The 13,444-nt window shown below is 43.6% G+C and overlaps 1 protein-coding gene across 3 annotated transcripts in view; it reads right to left on the bottom strand.

Moving 5' to 3' along the window:
• fhdc1 (FH2 domain containing 1) overlaps nucleotides 1-13,444 on the bottom strand; it is a 93,026-nt gene that overhangs the window by 51,736 nt on the left and 27,846 nt on the right. The window contains exon 1 of one of the 3 annotated variants that reach the window (XM_039750267.1): nucleotides 1,996-2,291. The exons of the other annotated variants lie outside the window; for them this stretch is intronic. The gene's annotated coding sequence lies outside the window, so the exon portion shown is untranslated. Of the gene's footprint in view, nucleotides 1-1,995; nucleotides 2,292-13,444 lie in introns of those variants that run through there. 3 annotated transcript variants of the gene reach the window in all.

Here is a 13,444-nt window from a genome sequence, read left to right as displayed (position 1 = left end):
AACTCATTTTAAAAACAGTGTTTACAGCGATTAGGCTTTAAGTTTAATAGCGTGATCTCCTGCAATCTTTCTTTCTGGTTGCTTGCGAGTTGGTTTTTGCATGCACTGCACTTCGGATTTGTTTTAATGTTCGTTTTTTTCTGCTGTGCTTAAAACTCATTTTAAAAAAAATGCTGCGCGAGCACGTGCTTCAGAGAGATTAGAGAGCGTGAGCGAGCAAGCGCAGAGAGAGAGGGGGCAGCTGACAGGGAAGGGATATGGGGGGTTTAGGAGGATAGGGTGTGTGTGTGTGTGTGCGCTACAGAGAGACAGCGTCAGCCAGCCTGCTCCTGTAGCTGAGGGAGGGAGCGCGAGCGAGCCAGCTCCTATAGCTGAGCAGGGAGCCTGGGTGTTTTGTGTCAGTGTTATTCAATGTTTTTACATTAGTTTACTATTACACTGTGCATTCTATGGTGTAATTAACTATATTTGTGCTTAATCTATCTACATATATTTACATATTTACATACAGTTTGTACTGTCTGGAACGGATTAATTGTATTTACATACAATCCTATGGGGGAAACTGCTTCGGTTCACGACCAACTCGGTTTACAACCAAAGTTCTGGAACGAATTATGGTCGTGAACCGAGGTTCCACTGTACATGTGAACAGGAGGACGTTGTATGGACCAAGTGAAGGTAATTCCACGCCAGGCCAGGGGGTGGCGGGGTGCACTAAACCTTCATCTGTTGTCTTAGCAGAACAGCTGTGGGAAAACCTGTCTGACCCATCCTTGGAGACGTCACTTCCTGTTCCAGCGCATGAGATGACGTCACTTCCAGTTCTGGCGCTTAGGCTAAGGACACTTACAATTCCGGCACTTCCGGTCTTCCCACTTAAAACCGCCATCTTTCCAAACCTCAATCAGTTGATGTCTGGACTCCAACCAAGACACTTCTGTCAAAGAAATGAACAAATTGCAGCCAGGGATAATATACGGGTGGCTGCCCCAGACCTTTTTAAGTGTGTTGAGTCTGATCTTTCACAACCCCAAATCTGCATTCTCTCCACCAAGTGTATTACTGCGGACTCTCACCACGAAGCATCTCAGCTCGAAACATTTGCACTGTGGATGGGTGGAGTTTAGTGGTAACACTGCACAGAAATGGTGAGGGGGTGACAGAGAGAGTGAGAGGTCAGTAGGAAGTGCTCAGCTCACAGGATTCAGAAACGGTCTCTGTGTGGCTGAATAAAGGAAATCTGCTATTAGTTTGCGCTACAGGGATCGAGATGTTTGTGACCGACCAGAATCAGTTCACCACAGTGCATATCTTCGAATGGAGATGCTTCAAGGTGTGACTCCCATAACGACACAGGAAGTCCAAGGCTTCTTCTTCACACGGATGAACTTCAATGCCGGTTCAAAGCATTTACTGTTTCACGGTCTGTGTATTTTCGCCCACCTTTACCGTTCCTAATACTCTTTCATCTTCTCCTTGATTGTTCTTTTATCATTAAAACATTGGAAGAATCTTTCTGGTTATCATTCATCTTTTCTGCAACGATTCCCACCAACTGCCTGCACAAACAGTTACCTGGCATACGTCACAACTCTTATGCCTCCTTTCTTGCGGGCTTGCTGAGGATCTTTTTGGGGTGGGCTGCACACCTCACACCTAATTGTCAAGCCATGCATATCCTACTAGAGACAGGCAGCACAACACCAGTGCCGCACAATGAAAGGCACTACTCCGTTGGGCCCTTGAGCAAGGCCCTAAACCCGACAATTGCTCCAGGGGGCGCTGTACAATTGCTGACTTGGCACTCTGAACCCAAAAAGTCATGTGGAAAGACAGTTTCCCCTTGGAGATGAATACAGTGTGCCAAATACCAAAAATAAGAAGGGCCAGCGGCACTATGACCTACAGGTACACAGGAGTCACCTGACACCAAATCACACACTCCACCCCAAGCAGATCACACAGCTCCCACCCGACGTGCCATTGCCTCACCTTTGCCACTCTTCTGAAGGATCCATGTGTGCCAGGGCACCTGTCCGCCCTAATGTGACAGCCCCAGTGTTTTGATGTGTCATCTTCATTGTGCCTCCCAGGTGGCCATGGCAACCATTCCAGCTCACACTGTCAGCTCAGGCCACCTGATCCGCCATCTGTGCCCGTTATTTATTTAGCAACTGAGGAAACGCGATGAGATGTGCCACTCAGAGCACACGGGCCAGCAGAGAGAACTCCCAACTCACTCTGCCTGCTCTGAGGTAAAAGGGATTAAAAGCAACAGAGAGCTCCTCTGGCCCTCTTCTGTTATTTCCTCCATCACGCTTGCACTCTCATTATTCTAAGGGCACCCATTCATTCTCTCGATTGGACACCTGGCGTGAGGGATTAGAGAGCTGCATCCGTACACTCAGAGGGGCGGAAAGCTAATGAGGATGCACAAGAAATGAAAAACGTGCCAAGGCAGAAAAAAAAGCAAGCGAGCAGAACCCAAAATACAGAGAAATCCAGCGGCAAAGCGATACGTGAGAATGGCAGTCATGTGACACGGAAGACAAGGAAATGCAGAAGAGCCTTGGCATGTCTGACCAGTTTGGTCAAAAAAATAATAATAATAATACTGCGGTGGGTTGGCGCCCTGCCCAGGGTTTGTTTCCTGCCTTGCGCCCTATGTTGGCTGGGATTGGCTCCAGCAGACCCCCGTGACCCTATAGTTAGGATATAGCGGGTTTGATAATGGATGGATGAATGGATGGGTAATAATAATTATTATCTATTATCTATTTACACCTTTCCTATTTTTATAACGTTTTATCATCTATGAAAGGGGTGTCGAACTAAAGGCCCGGAGGGCTGCAGTGGCTTCAGGTTTTCATTCTAACCCTTTTCCTAATCACTGGCCAGTTTTCATTGCGAATTAACTTCTTTTCCCATCATTTAAATAGCCCTGTTTTTAAGGATTCAGTCCTCTAAATTTATTCCTTTCTTCATTAAATGACAGCCAAACAGAAATGAGATGTGAAACGAGACAACAGATGACCAGCTAAACTGGGATTTCAAGCTCCAACCAGTTTCACTCCAACCAGTCTCTTAATGAGAGGCTGATTCTTGCTCTTAATTAAAGTCATTATTTTATTCCATGGCTTGTTGATTTTTCTATTCTGCCATAGCAGACATTTCCAAAACAGTTGATTTTTCTGTTCTTTCTAAGAACATTGTCAAAATGTTTTGGTGACCTGAGAGATCAGCCTTACTGAGACCTTCACCTTTCTTTATTTTCACATATTGTGTGATGGGCACAGGTGAGCTGGTCATATGCCGGCTTGTTTGGCTGCTAATTAAGAAAAAAGAGACAACTAAGGGGCCTGAGTGAAGTGAATTAAAAATAAAGCAAAAGAAGTTAATTAGCAGTATAAACTTGTCACTAATGAAGAAGATGGTTAGAATGAAAACCTGCAGCCACTGCGGCCCTCCAGGACTGGAGTTCAACACCTGTGATTGGTATACTGTAAGCTGTATCCTGTTTGCTTATTTCCCATTTGTTCATAAGCATGACATTTAAATTTTTATTCGTTAATTGCATTTCTTTTAACACAGTTGATTTAATTCCAGGGTGACAGGGAGCAGCAGCCAACTTTAACAATTTCAGGTATAAGGCAGGAACCAACACTGGACAGAATGCCAATCCACCACAGGATGTACCAACACACTCTCAGCTCAGAAGAGGCCACTCGAGAGTCACCGATTGATCTACCCTGCATGTTAAGGAAGGACAATAGACTACCTGGAGAACACGTTTGAGCACAGGACCTTCAAGCTGTGAGTCCACAGCACAAACCACTTTGGCCGGGGCTAAGTATATTTCCTTTAATGTCTTTGTGTTTGGACCAGATTAAAGTCACCGTTTAAACTAGGTCACACATCTATGGGATTTGACCTTCTTCTTCTTCTTCTTCTTTCGGCTGCTCCCATTAGGGGTTGCCACAGCGGGTATCTTCCTGCCCTCATCATCTTGCTCTCTCACACTCATCACCTGCATGTCCTCTCTCACCACATCTATAAACCTTCTGTTAGGCCAGGGGTGTCGAACTCCAGGCCTGGAGGGCTGCAGTGGCTTCCCTTTTCCTAATCAGCTAACAGTTTTCACTGCTAATTAACTCCCTTTTCCCTTCATTTTAATATCCCTGTTTTTAAGGATCCCATCCTCTAAATGTATTCTTTTCTTCATTAAATGACAGCCAAACAGAAATGAGATGTGAAACGAGCCAACAGATGACCAGCTAAACTGGGATTTCAAACTCCCACAAATTTCACTCCAACCAATCTCTTAATGAGAAGCCAATTCTTGCTGTTAATTAAGCCCATTATTTAATTATCATTCTGCAACAGTAGACATTTACAAAACAGCTGATTTTTCTGTTTTTTCCAAGAACATTGTGAAAATGTTTTAATGACCTGAGAGATCAACTTTACTGAAAACTTCACCTTTCTTTATTTTCACATATTGTGTGACGGGCACAGGTTAGCTGGTTATGTGGCGGCTTGTTTTGTTTCTCATTATTGTTTGGCTGTTAATTAAGAAAAAAGAGACAACTAAGGGGCCTGAATGAAGTGAATTAAAACTAAGGCAAAAGAAGTTAATTACAAGCAAAAACTTGTCACTAATGAAGAAGATGGTTAGAATGAAAACCTGCAGCCACTGCGGCCCTCCAGGACTGGAGTTCGACCCCCGTGTCTTAGGCCTTCCTCTTCTCCTCTTCCCTGGTCGCTCTATCCTTAGTATACTTCTCCCAATATACCCAGTATCTCTCCTCTGCACTTGTCCAAACCAACACAATCTCGCCTCTCTGACTTTGTCTCCCAACCGTCCACCCTGAGCTGACCCTCTAATGTCCTCATTGCTAATCCTGTCCATCCTGTCACACCCAATGAAAATCTTAGTACCTTTAATTATGCCACCTCCAGCTCTTTCTCCTGCTTTCTGGTCAGTGCCACCGTCTCCAACCCATATAACATAGCTGGTCTCACTACCGTCCTGTAGACCTTCCCTTTCAATACGGAGGTTATTGCTGTTTTCTTCCAATGAAGGCTTGGCCATCCCTTGTGTTGAAATTGCATGTTTGCAATGTGTATGAACGTCAGTTTCACATGGGCACTGACCAGACTAGGAGTTGAACTCAAGTCTTTAGATTTTTGAGGCAGTGTGCCACTCTTGTATAATTATCTGTCCACTGGGTCACTGACTTTCAAAGCTGGGCAGGCATACAATATGCAGTTTTCTCGATGTGTTACGACATCAAGAGATTGGGTGCCCCCATAACACTTACTGACTCATTGGTTCTAAAATTTGATTGGAAGCAAACAGTCACTGTGTGATTTTACAGGCTCATGAAGCCTTTTGAACAAGACAGGACCAGCGGGTGGCTGGGCAATTTGACAATATAAAGATGAGATATTTCACTGTTACTCTGTTTTTACAGTTGGCTAAATGTAACGCCGGATATTTAGTTTCACTTTACTTATAAGAGGCTTCCAAACCACCTGTTTAAGTGAAAATAGTCATTTGAATAATTTGATTTGTTTGGATAGGATCTGGGGCTGGAGGTAGAGAAGAAGAGAAGAAAACCTTTTGGGGTTTTCTAGTGAATGAATCACAATATAGTGTATAGTCAAATAATATACACATAATTAGATGATACGTTAGTGAACTCCTATTGCCAGAAATGATCCAGTTTGAGAATCAAATAAATGAGAATTGTGCACCTCGTTCTTCGGTAATGATTCTGTTTGACAATCGAATGAGTATTGTTTGACTTGAACTTGGATAATGATTCAGTTCAATAATTAAATAAATGAGAATTGTGCATCTCGTTCTTGGGTAATGATTTAGTTTGAGAATCAACTGAGAATCGTTTGACTTGAACTTGGATAATGATTCAGTTTGAGAATTAAATAAATGAGAATTTGTGACTCATTCTCAGTTAATGATTAAGTTCAAGAATCAAATGAATAAGACAACTTGTTCTCGCATAATGATTCACTTTGAGAACTGAGAATCAAATAAGTAAGAATCCTATGGCTCTTTCTTGGGTAGTGATTCAGTAAATAATTTGTAAAGGAATTTAAGTAATGCAATATTTATAAAGTGTACTAACCCTCCCATATTCTGTTTCTCTTTACAAGAAGCTGGCATTTGGTGCCACTGCTCTACTGCCAATTCTGTCATATGAGTGGACAGCCAGCACAAACTCCATTATAGAATGTCCAGGATGGGGTGGGCCGCTAGTTGTTCGAGATCTCCAGGGTGGTCACTGTGTGTTCAACTTTTTCTTTGATGTTGTCTTTTACAGTTTAAATCTCCTCTATTGTCAGTCAATAAATTGATGTTTAATCAGTTTCTACCTTGTTCTCTGTGTGTTTTAACAAATCTGCAACAATATGTGTACCAGTTCTGTATTTACAGTAGTCATTTGTATAATCAGTACTTGTATTCTAACTGAGAATTGTTCACAGCACTCTGCACCTCCACTCAGTGAACAGCACCATACCAAAACAAGTTATATCGCAATGCTGATGTAATCTCCACTGGCCCATCTGGAGCTCTAGGCTGGGTGGAGAGACGTAGCCTCTCATCGTCTAGAGCAGGCTAGTTGGTATTATAAAACTTTGATGACCCAGTGCCTGGGGTGTGCCCAACAATAGCACAAATGGCATCCCTTTGTGCATATACCACAGATTTTTGGGGGTTATGCCACTTGGTGTTTGGAGCATACCCACTTTTACTTAATATGGATAATGATGCCACTTCGGCAAGTTCGGTGAGCGGGTGGGGAGAATCCACCTCGGGCTTACTGTCATTGATGCCGCCTTCTCATTATCATAGGTTTATGAATGGGTAGGGGTCCGAGGCCCTCTCAGTGTCAGAAACACAAATGGTCCCCCTATGAGTACACAATGTGGTCATTATTATCATATGTCTACAACCCAGTGGGCGGGATGGGGTGGGGCTTCCCCTTCAGTGTCCGAATAGCCCACGCCTTCAGAAACAGAAACTCCACCCCTTTGTGTACATACCACAGACATTATTATCGTAGTTCTACAGCCTGGTGGTGTGTTTAGGGTCCCAGTCCCCTCAGTGTCCGGAACACATTTAGCGCCCCTTTTTCTAAATTCCATGGAGATCATACTTTTACAGTCCTAGAAAAGGTGTCCCTCAGATGACAGCACCCTAAACAGCCATCTGTGTCACCTAATGGATTGAGCAGCTCTGTATGTGATCAATTATATTGCGTTTTAAATTTATAATTCATTTAGACCACTTAGCAGTAAACTGTTTTTACGTTGACATTTAAGGGTCTTTTTCTGTTCTCAGGGTCTAAAAAGCCAAATTAAATCCAGTGGGGTTCCCTGTAGAGAATTTACTTAATATTTTAAAACATCAAGCCTTTTTATTTCTTTATTGTGTATTTTTTTCATGCTTTATTAGCTGAAGACCACAACCTTGAGTTATTCTACTCTCAGATCCTGAACCGCCGCACCAATTCAATAAAGAGGCCGCATTCCAGCAGTGATGTCCGGCTCCTTTACAATTCCCAGGCCTCTCTTATCCTCACCCCACCAGCCCGCCCTCGTTTCTTTTTCTTTTTCCTTTCAAAGCTTTTCTGCAGGTAACAAGCTGAACAGCCGGAACTTGCAGCGAGTAAGCAGCTTTTATCACACCAGGGGTCTACCGGATCTCATTTAAGTGGGTGACCCTTTAAGCCAGTGTCAATGTCTGCTCCGTCGTTTGTCAAGCCATTCATCCACTTTCTATATTTGTGTTGTCTGCTAGGATCAACTTGCCGTTTAATGTGGGGCTGATGTCAATCCCACCACATCAGGTGCAAAACTGAGGGTCCTGTCCTGTAGGAGGTGCCAGGGCATAGTGACTGGTACAGGCCTCATTAAAAGGTGCCAATCACCCTTTTTAATCTGGTTTATGCCTTTGCCTATAGTGACTTACAAAACAAGGATGCGTTACAGCTGATATTGTTTAACAGTCAAGTGACCAGTTCAGGGGTCTCACAGTGGAACTTGCACCGACAACACAGAGGTGGGTTCAAAGTCCAGCTCCTTAGTCTCTACGCCACACTGAATCCAACTTGACAACTCTCTGTCACCATGGAATTATCGTAGATAAATCAAATGACTCTGCCCGTGTTTGATGCCATGGTGAGAAACACCTGAGGACATCGACAGAGGCTGATTGGCACCTGGGATGACAGACATGAACTGATTGGTAACTGTGGGCATAGATGTAGGCAGACTGGCACCTGAGGTCACAGACATGGGCTGATGAGCATTTGAAGGTACACACAAAGGCTCATTGGCGTCTGGTGTAACACATATTGGCCTAACCCTGAGGGCAAAGGCACAGCCTGATTGGCATCTGCGGGCAGGGACAGAGGCTAATTGGCCCCAGAAGAGACAGAATAACATTTGAGGGTACATACAAAGGCAGATTGACATCTGATGGGACAGACATAGGCAGACTGGCACCCAAAGGCACAGACATGGACTTTTGGGCACATGCAGGCACAGGCGCAGGTTGATTGGCTTCTGAGAACACAGCCATGGGATCCGTACCTGAGGGCTCAGACATGGTCTGATTGGCACCTGAAGGCACTGAGGTGGGCACCTGCTGGCACTGAAGTGGGGTGATTGGGTTAGCACCTGAGGGTACAGAAATCGTCTGACTAGCACCTGAGTGCACAGACTTGGAATGAATGGCACCTAAACGCACAGAAATGGGCTAATTGGCTTCTGAGGACACAGACATGGACTCAGTACCATAGAGTACAGATACAAGTGGCTTGGCATCTAGGGGCACAGATATGGGTTGCTACAGTGGGTACGGAAAGTATTCAGACCCCTTCAATTGTTCACTCTTTGTTATATTGCAGCCATTTGCTAAAATCATTTATATTAATTTTTTCCCTCATTAATGTACACACAGCACACCATATTGACAGACAAAAAAAAGAATTTATGAAATTGTTGCAGATTTATTAAAAAAGAAAAACTGAAATATCACCTGGTCCTAAGTATTCAGACCCTTTGCTCAGTATTTAGTAGAAGCACCCTTTGAGCTCATACAGCCACGAGTCTTCTTGGGGAAGATGCAACAAGTTTTTCACACCTGGATTTGGGGATCCTCTGCCATTCCTCCTTGCAGATCCTCTCCAGTTCTGTCAGGTTGGATGGTAAACGTTGGTGGACAGCCATTTTTAGGTCTCTCCAGAGATGCTCAATTGGGTTTAAGTCAGGGCTCTGGTTGGGCCATTCAAGAACCGTCACAGAGTTGTTGTGAAGCCACACCTTCGTTATTTTAGCTGTGTGCTTAGGGTCATTGTCTTGTTGGAAGGTAAACCTTCGGCCCAGTCTGAGGTCCTTAGCACTCTGGAGAAGGTTTTTGTCCAGGATATCCCTGTACTTGGCCGCATTCATCTTTCCCTCGATTGCAACCAGTCGTCCTGTCCCTGCAGCTGAAAAACACGCCCACAGCATGATGCTGCCACCGCCATGCTTCACTGTGGGACTGTATTGGACAAGTGATGAGCAGTGCCTGGTTGTCTCCACACATACCGCTTAGAATTAAGGCCAAAAAGTTCTATCTTGGTCTCATCAGACCAGAGAATCTTATTTCTCACCATCTCAAAGTCCTTCAGATGTCTTTTAGCAAACTCCATGCGGGCTGTCATGTGTCTTGCCTCTCCTCAGTATTTGGAGACAACCAGGCACTGCTCATCACTTGTCCAATACAGTCCCCACAGTGAAGCATGGCGGTGGCAGCATCATCCTGTGGGGGTGTTTTTCAGCTGCAGGGACAGGACGACTGGTTGCAATCGAGGGAAAGATGAATGCGGCCAAGTACAGGGATATCCTGGACAAAAACCTTCTCCAGAGTGCTAAGGACCTCAGACTGGGCCGAAGGTTTACCTCCCAACAAGACAATGACCCTGAGCACACAGCTAAAATAACGAGGAGTGGCTTCACAACAACTCTGTGACTGTTCTTGAATGGCCCAACCAGAGCCCTGACTTAAAACCAATTGAGCATCTCTGGAGAGACCTAAAAACGGCTGTCCACCAACGTTTACCATCCAACCTGACAGAACTGGAGAGGATCTGCAAGGAGGAATGGCAGAGGATCCCCAAATCCACGTGTGAAAAACTTGTTGCATCTTTCCCAAGAAGATCATGGCTGTATGAGCTCAAAAGGGTGCTTCTACTAAATACTGAGCAAAGGGTCTGAATACTTAGGACCAGGTGATATTTCAGTTTTTCTTTTTTAATAAATCTGCAACAATTTCAAAAATTCTTTTTTTTGTCTGTCAATATGGGGTGTGCTGTGTGTACATTAATGAGGGAAAAAATTATTTAAATGATTTTAGCAAATGGCTGCAATATAACAAAGAGTGAAAAATTGAAGGGGGTCTGAATACTTTCCGTACCCACTGTGGGTGCCTGAGGGCACAGAGATGTGTAGGTTGGCATCTGAGGGCACACACATGGACTGATCAGCACATTATGACACAGACACAGGCTGACTGGCATGGTTACAAGTATGGCCTCTATGACGGTGCTGCATGAGCTGACCCAAGCGTACGGCTAACAAAGCTCATTGTTTAATTGCTCGTTTGCTCTCCTGCACCTGGTATCCTTCCACGGGGATTTACTTTTGGTGTAGTGCAGGAAATGCACGGAAGAGGCGGAGCCAGCTGGGTGAGGGGCTGTGGGCTGAGCTCGATGCGGCCCACCATCTTTAACTCCCTGAAGATCCCCAGGACGGCTTTTCATTTATAATAACAGTGCTCACCACAGCACTTAGAATGCAAGGCGCTATAAAACAAAATGAAGCATGGACGGAGTCTGTCAGTTAACAGGATGACCTTCTTCTGTCAGACAGCCAAGTCTTATTCTCTTTACTTAGCCAGCATCACCTGACAAGCCATCAGGAAACCTGCTAAACCGGACTGTAAACTGGTGAGCTCACGCAAGCCGAGCTGCACCAACAGGGAATGCAATATGGGGCATGGCAAGTGCTGTACCCTGGCAAAGGGTTAGTGAGCAAGCAAGGTTTGGTGGTGTTGGGCACCGGGTGAGACAGTCTGGGGAACCCAAGATACACTTCACACCTCATGCAGATTAATAATATTCAGTGCATCACTGTGGCCTTACGGAGTATTATTCTTTCATATGCAATATATAGTATTGATTTTTATTTTTAGATTGTTGTCCATTCATCCATTTTCCTAACCCTCTTACCCAGAGCAGGGTCACAGGGAGGCTGCAGTCTATGCCAGCGAGCATAGAGCACAAGGCAGGAACAATCCCTTCATGAGGTGCCAGTCCATCGCAGGGTGAATGCACACACACACACACACACACACACACACACACACACACCAGGGGCAAATGAAGCATCGCCAGACCACCTAACCGGCATGTCTTCAGACTTTGGGAGGAAACCCACACAGACAAGGGCAGAATATGCAAACACCACACAAGGAGTACATGTTTTTGATTATTATTATTATCTTCATCATCATCATCATCATCATCATCATCACTTTGGTACACTGCACGTATTTCACTTCGTCTTTTTTATAGAAATTTGTAAGAAAATATTTCTGGGGTTTTGGCATGAGAAAGAACCAGGATGTTGATTGCTCTGCAGAAACTTCTAGAAAAGCAGTGGCAAAATTCTTACTTAGACACCTGATTGGCTTACTGAAGGGGTTCTTAAACTTTTTCATTTGAGGACCCCGAATAAGAAACTCAGTACCATACTGGGACCCAAGAAGAGTATTAATATTACGATGATGACAGTGGAGCCCTACATAAATAAATAGATAATAAAAACAGTGAATGTGTTCCCTCTACTTCTGAAACAGAATCAGTTAAACTTTATTACACTAATCCTAAATGAAGTAATTTATATTACAACTGTGCAAACAGACAAAAGCACAAATAACACTAAGAGCAAATATAAAATTGGGAGTCGTCTCCCCTTCACTTTCTCGTATACTCAGATATGGGGATGGATATTTGAGGAGTAAACCGCAAGACAAGGATTATATTTTAATATTATGGACATTAAAGAGCCATCAACAACAAATCAAATCACATTAATAACATATTGAACAATTGTTATAAAAGTAAAGTCGAATAAATCGGACTCTGCAGATGCATGAATAAAACATTTTCCATGACAAACAATTCAAGTAAATTACCACTTTCAGTAAGAAGAAGTGGGTCAAAAGCTGCAAGAGACTTTAATAATGTGTGAAATTTAATACTTGGATACAAAATTTAATTTACATAAAGCAAACACATTCTCAAATATGTATGTATTACCGTTTGAACGTCACATGGAAAATTGTGATTATCTAGAAAACCGGTTGTTTTTTGAAAAAGTGGAAAGCGACAAAAAATATTTAGAATGCTGTGCTCTGCCATAATATGATGAGAAATTATCACAATTTTTTATATTTTTGGGGAAACGTTTCAGGTAAAGCAGCCCTTCTGGTTAGTGGAAATAGCTCTAACGTTGACAAAAATCTACGTTTTGTACTTAATACTTGTATGCAAAATTTGGTTGACTGAAGTGAAAACGTATTCAGGTTATCGTGTTAATATTAACACACACACAGACGCACTGACAGACAGACAGACAGACAGACAGACACACACAGACAGACACACAGACAGACACACACAGACACACACAGACAGACACACAGACACACACACAGACGCACTGACAGACAGACAGACAGACAGACAGACAGACAGACACACAGAGACACAGACACACACACAGACACGCAGACAGACACGCAGACAGACACGCAGACAGACATAATTCCAAAAATGGAATTTTCGGACTCAGGGAGGTCTAAAACGTCGAGATTCATCAAAATCTTAAAATGGAATTTTTGGAAGAATCCAATATTTTCCCTATACTTCACATACGAGAAAGTAAAAAGTTTGCATGTAAAAATATAAACAAAACATAAATGTCTAAATAAATCCTCATTCACTAAGCTCCACAGGTACTTCTTCTTTCGGCTGCTCCCGTTAGAGGTTCCCACAGCGGATCATCTTCTTCCATTTCTTCCTGTCCTCGTCATCTTGCTCTGTCACACCAATCACCTGCATGTCCTCTCTCACCACATCCATTAACCTTCTCTTAGGCCTTCCTCTTCTCCTCTTATCTGGTAGCTCTATCCTTAACATCCTTCTCCCAATATACCCAGCATGTCTCCTCTGCACAGGTCCAAACCAATGCAATCTCACCTCTCTGACTTTGTCTCCCAACCATCTAATATGAGCTGACCCTCTAATGTCCTCATTTCTAATCCTGTCCATCCTCGTCACACCCAATGCAAATCTTAGCATCTTTA

The sequence above is a fragment of the Polypterus senegalus genome, chromosome 4 (genome assembly GCF_016835505.1).
Source record: "Polypterus senegalus isolate Bchr_013 chromosome 4, ASM1683550v1, whole genome shotgun sequence".
Classification (NCBI taxonomy): Eukaryota; Metazoa; Chordata; class Cladistia; order Polypteriformes; family Polypteridae; genus Polypterus; species Polypterus senegalus.
This window is presented reverse-complemented; position numbering and strand designations above follow the sequence as displayed.